The sequence below is a fragment of the Bubalus bubalis genome, chromosome 15 (genome assembly GCF_019923935.1).
Source record: "Bubalus bubalis isolate 160015118507 breed Murrah chromosome 15, NDDB_SH_1, whole genome shotgun sequence".
Taxonomy (NCBI): Eukaryota; Metazoa; Chordata; class Mammalia; order Artiodactyla; family Bovidae; genus Bubalus; species Bubalus bubalis.
Genome location: NC_059171.1, coordinates 5,863,252 through 5,868,602, shown reverse-complemented (window position 1 = coordinate 5,868,602; position 5,351 = coordinate 5,863,252). Strand labels below are relative to the sequence as shown.

The window sequence follows — 5,351 nt, the reverse complement described above, 5'->3', positions numbered from 1 at the left end:
TTATATTCATATTTTCCTTTAGATACTTGAATATGTTTAAGATAGCTCTTTTATCATTCTTATTTGCTAATGCCATCATTTATCACTTCCCAGTTTGTTTCTATTGTCAGATTATAAATCTGGTATGAGAAACAAGTTCATACTTCTCTGTATGTCTAGCAAATGTTAATTGCATGCTGGGCATTTTACGTGCGAGCCTGCTGAGTTCTGGGTTTTTTTCCCTTATGTATTTTTTTTTTAAAGAGTGCTAAAGGCAATGGCACCCCACTCCAGTACTCTTGCCTGGAAAATCCCATGGACGGAGGAGCCTGGTAAGCTGCAGTCCATGGGGTCGCTAAGAGTCGGACACGACTGAAGCGACTTAGCAGCAGCGGTAGCAGCAGCAAACTGTGAAAGTTTGTTCTGTTAGCTAAGTTAGTTAATAATTGACTAGATTCCCTTTTTTTGAGTACATATTTTATTTAGGATGCAGCACTAACAACATGATGATAAATTGTTACCAGTTTATACCAAGAAACACCGATCTTTAAAATGTGTTGTTTTCACAATTTAAGTATAGCCTTATTATTATTTGATACTAGAGTCAAAGACAACCTTTAGAGTTTTCCGCTTTGGGGCACTTAGTGACATCAAAATGATGATCTAGTCATGCAGAGGAAAGCAGTGCAAATGCAGTTTCTTTTCTTTTTGCCCGTTCCCTTGCAGTAAGATCCGTCCTCTCTCATCTGAGGAATCATTAATAGGGAGACTTTCAACTACCTTGCAGGTCTTGTTCTTGATTATAACAGGTAATGAGCAGATTACCCAAAATACTGTAAAAGTTGCCTTAAGAGATAACACGTAAAGGACACAAATTCTCCCTTTGGGGTTCCACACCGGACGTGTCTGAAGTGGTGTCTGAGGTGGTCACAGATGGCCTTTGCAGCCGACACCGCACTGGATAGGTTTCAGGCCTGATGACCCCAGCGCCATGCTGCTGCACGGCCGTGAGGAATCCGCCCTTGAACCGACTGTCATCTTTCAGAGCTTCGGAAATACCATCTTCCTTTCTGAACGCTTTCACTTTGCCATGATTGACATCTGGATACTGAGGTGAGGAATGGTTTCCCCAGATGATGATGTCCTTCACACCATTGCAAGTCACACTGGAGACTTCCCTGGTGGTGTGGGGTTTAGGACCTGGCACTTCTGCTGCAGGGGGCATGGGTTTGCTCCCTGGTTAGAGAACTAAGATCCCAAATGCCCCATGGCACAGCCACAAAAAAAAAAGAAGTCACACCAAGTTTTACACCGAGTTTAACAGAGCATTTCAGCTCAGTTAAGATCCAAAAGAGTCAAACAATCAAAGTTCTCCCTGGGGATGGGCTTGGAGCAATCAGGCCATTGGTATTGGCTGGGCTTCCTACCACAAGAACCATAACTGACTTCTTGGCATATTTCTCAAGGCTGCACCCGGGCATTTGAATATTTTCATATTTGCTTTGAATACATCTTTCCTCTCCATGCCATCCCATTTTTGATGTGGAGCCCACAAGCATGGCCACGACCAGGTGTTTGAGGCAATCTCTCTTTTATTTTTTATCTGTGGCAGTGACCTCTTTCAGGAGGGTTGGGCCCAGTCTTGCAGTTCCATTAGGACACCATCCAAGACACCCATCATGAGAGGAATATCCAATGGCAGAAAAATTATAGGCTGGTCTTTACCAAAGGCAGAGCCGTTTCTAACACCGTACAGTAGTGACTATGTGATTTGACCAGCTGCTCCAGTCATAAGGACTCTGATTTGTTTCAAACTTTGTAGTCACGGGCCTTCTGCTTTCAAGAGTTTTGTGACAGAAACCCTTAGAAACACTGTTGGTAGGTTTGGGGGCTCTGTGGACAGTTTCAACACCTGCCTTGACTAGATTCTCTTAAGCCTTGCTTTTAAGCTTTTTTTTTGGTGGACTGATTTAGAATAGACTGTGGGTATTCAAATGACTCCTGGAATCTGGCTGGTCAGAACTCAAACATCTCTGAGTTCTGTGTGAGCTTTGAGGATCATCCACGTTACAGCCTCCTGGTCCATTTTTGTCCAGTTTTGAAAAGTCTCACCACGTGCATGTGTCACTGAGTATTCAACAGCAGTCTCATGGTGACTCCGTGCTGGATTCTGAGTCTCCTCCTTCATGTTGCTTTCTTCTCTCAAAGTTCTTTGCTCTACAAAGTTGTCACATCAACTCGGGATTAATTTCACGTTAGTATCCATTGAGTCTTCCTCTACTGTAGCTCTTGCAGCAATCGAATTCCAAAGCTTAAGTTATTCTGTCTAAAATAATGCTCTGGGGCCCCAGAAGCTCTATCTATGTTAGTTTTTGGTCCTCCAGATCCAGTGGGATGATCTCAGAAGGTGAAGTGACTTTGGTACTCAAAGCCCCTCTGCCATGAAAACTCCAATATATTCACTTTAGGTGAAATATTATTTGCACACTCTTTAATCTTTTCATAATCTAGAAAGTGGATGTTAGATCAGTCTCACACAAGCATACATTTCCATGTATACATGTACACCTATACAAGCATGTGTATACACATATGCACACACACATACTCGTCAAGGAGAAAGTTTATTATCAGTAGCTACTTTATTATCACAATAAAAATAGCCACATAGTAATAACGGCTAAGATCTTTTGAAAGTTTATTATGAACCAGAAACTATGACAGTTTAGGTGCATTATTTTCTTTTCTTCTTTTGAAATATGAAGGTTAGAGAATTGGGGTAATTTATACAAGGTCACACATTAAGGAACAGATGAAGCCAAGTTTGAGTACAACCAACCTGACTGTAGAGGAGAAATAGGTAAACGATGGCTTGCAGACTGCCATTTGTTTTATAAATAAAGTTTTATTCCCAGGAGAGCCAAGGACACTCATTTTTGTAGTGTCTGTAGGTTCTTTTGAGCTATAGTAGCAGAGCTGAGTAGTTGCAGTATAGCCTGAATAACAGCCTAAAATATTTATTATCTGTCCCTTTACAGAATGAGTTTGCTGACCCTTGCTTTAATTGTGAATTAATTACTCTATAATTTTCAAGGCCCATCTCCATTGTTACCTTGAGGTAGTTTTTCCATGCCATTTTGCTCACCATGTAAATTCTCTTCATTCATATCCCCTACTTTCAAAGTATACTTTTCAGTATACCAAAAATAGCCTATTGTTAACAGCTTTACTGGAGAAGGAAATGGCACCCCATTCCAGTATTCTTGCCTGGAGAATCCCATGGACAGAGGGGCCTGGAGGGCTACAATCCACGAGGTCACAAAGAGTTGGGCATGACTTAACGACGAAACCACCAAGAGCTTCACCACTCACTTTCAAAATGTCCCTTTCTACCCTCCAGAATGGAAAGTTTTTGAGAGCAAGTGTTTTCATCTACTTTGTTCATGGCTCTATTCCCAATGCCTAAGACAGAGCCTGCCACAGAGTAGGTGTATAATTTTTAATGGATGATCCCTTGACCAAATACCTGGTTAAACTCAGACAGGGCTTCCCAGGTGGTGCTAGTGGTAAAGAACCCGCCTGCCAATGCGCAAGACCTAAGAACGGCAGGTTCGATCCCTGGGTTGGGAAGATTCCCTGGAGGAGGGCATGGCAACCCACTCCAGCATTCTGGCCTGGAGAATTTCATGGATGAGTAGCCTGGCAGGCTACAGTCTATGGGGTTGCAAAGAGTCAGACACGACCAAAGTGACTTAGCACACAGATAAGACTCCATCCTTTCCTAGCTGAATCGGTATGCAACGGTGGCTGCTGCTTTTTTTTCTCTCTTATATGTGCATCCTTTCCCATGGATTCATAATGCCACTTTTTCTTTTTCTAAAATCATGAACTAAATTACTACATGTACTAGTTAACTCAGTTGTCAGTTGAGGCTGGTTCACCTTTTGATACTTAAAGAAAACCAACTCTAACGACTCAGACAGCATCCTATGAGAAGTCCAATTTCCTTCCCTCCCTCCTACAGCTTCTCTGCATTCTCTGGAGACAGTGTCCAATGGTGTCTTCAGGCTATGTTAGCTTCAAATTAACTTTTACTTTCACACATCTCTCATCCCACACGGCTGGTGTCCTCTCTGCCCCACGCTAGGCATGAATCTCAAGACTCTTCTTCTTGGATTCCTTCTCAACATCCCAACCCTTAAAAAAAAATCTCACCCACAAAAGTGGTTCTTCGCGTGTAACATTTTTCGTTTACAGTTAGGGGGAGACAAAGGGGATTTGCATGCAGCAGTGCCAACAGCTTAGTCTTTAGAAACTCCTTGTTTTCAAAACAACTTTAGTCAACATACAGCCAAGAATTTCTCACCTCTCTCCACCAGCACACTGATTCCTTCTCTCTTTACACTCTTCATACAAGTTTTTTTTTTATTTAGGGGGCACAGTGATGTATCTCCTCATTACATTATCTTCTTCCATCCTTGTTGCTGTTTAGCCACTCAGTTGTGTCCCAACTCTCTTGCGACCCTGTGGACTGTAGCCCGCCAGGCTCCTCTGCCCATGGGATTTGCCAGGCAAGGATACTGGAGTGGGTTGCCATTTCCTCCTCCATCCTAAGCCCCAGAGTATATACAGTACTCAGGGACCACGGCTCCACTCAGGTCTTCCTGGGTACCTGTAACTCCACTTTAATCTCACTATCACTTCTGTGTTTTCATTAAAGAATGTTTACATCTGTGTTTCCCCAGCAAAATGTTACAGTTTTCTTTATTTAGACCCACCAGGTTAAGAACCTTACTAGAAAGCTATGTGAAATAATGTCAACTCTATATGAGTACATCAATTGCTTTTTTCAATATCAGTTCAGTTCAGTCGCTCACTCGTGTCTGACTCTTTGCAACCCCATGGACTGCAGCATGCCAGGCCTCCCTGTCCATCACCAACTCCTAGAGTTTACTCAAACTCATGTCCATTGAGTCGGTGATGCCATCCAATCATCTCATCCTCTGTCATCCCCTTCTCCTCCTGCCTTCAATCTTTCCCAGCATCAGGGTCTTTTCAAATGATTCAGCTCTTTTTTTCAATATATCTTTCAATTTTTCCCCTTTGCCCATGGATAGGATGTATTATTATATTATTGTGATTTATAGTAAGAAATATGTATTTGGTGTTCAGTTGTTTCTGGCACACGGCTCCTAATACCCTTGGAATTTCCTACGTAATAAGATGAGAAAAGTTCCTTGATATTCATAAGAACTCCCCTTCTACTACTCCTGAGTTTATGTTAATGATGTGACTTGCGGGGAGAGTGGTGTGCTTGGAGAGAGCATGGAAACTCTGCACTTTCCCCCAACTCTTGCCCTACACATCCTTTC

The 5,351-nt window shown here is 42.4% G+C and overlaps 1 pseudogene; it reads right to left on the bottom strand.

Annotated features, from left to right (window-relative positions):
• Nucleotides 1–646: 646 nt before the first annotated feature.
• On the bottom strand, nucleotides 647–3,146 carry LOC102405812 (annotated as a pseudogene).
• Nucleotides 3,147–5,351: the final 2,205 nt, after the last annotated feature.